A 495-nucleotide genomic window follows, 5' to 3' on the forward strand; every position below is an offset into this window, starting at 1 on the left:
GGGGGTGGCTGGTTTCCTGCTGCTATGCACACTCCTGGGAAGGGAGGTATGGGGGGGGGGTACGTGGGCCCCAGAGTTGTGCGTGAGGTGGGGGTGGCAGCACAGAGTTGTGCACCCTGCTACTGCTAGGCAGGCAGGGGCCGCCTTACCATGAGAATGTGGCTGGTACGGGGCTTTTGGCAGTGGCACGGAGCCTCCCTGCCCCACTCTGCTGAGGAGGCCCCCAGGGGGAGGGCAGCAGGCCAAGGAGCCCCAAGGCCACAGCAGGCAGCTCACATCCCCCTCACCCAGGCTCTGCTCCAGCCATGCCCCCCACGTGGGGAGGGGGACTTGGGGTCTGCCACCTCCTGCAGGCAGCAGCCAGGGCTCAGATGCTGCTGGGGTGGGGAGCAGGGGGCTGCTGGCCCTGGCCTTTGTCCTGTAGCCCTGGCAACTGAGGGGCAGGGGGCTGCAGGTCGTGAGTGAGGGGCACCAGCAGGGCTGGGGGTGGTGGGT

Source organism: Gavialis gangeticus, unplaced genomic scaffold (assembly GCF_001723915.1).
Source record: "Gavialis gangeticus isolate Ggan-Ray unplaced genomic scaffold, GavGan_comp1, whole genome shotgun sequence".
NCBI classification, from domain to species: domain Eukaryota; kingdom Metazoa; phylum Chordata; order Crocodylia; family Gavialidae; genus Gavialis; species Gavialis gangeticus.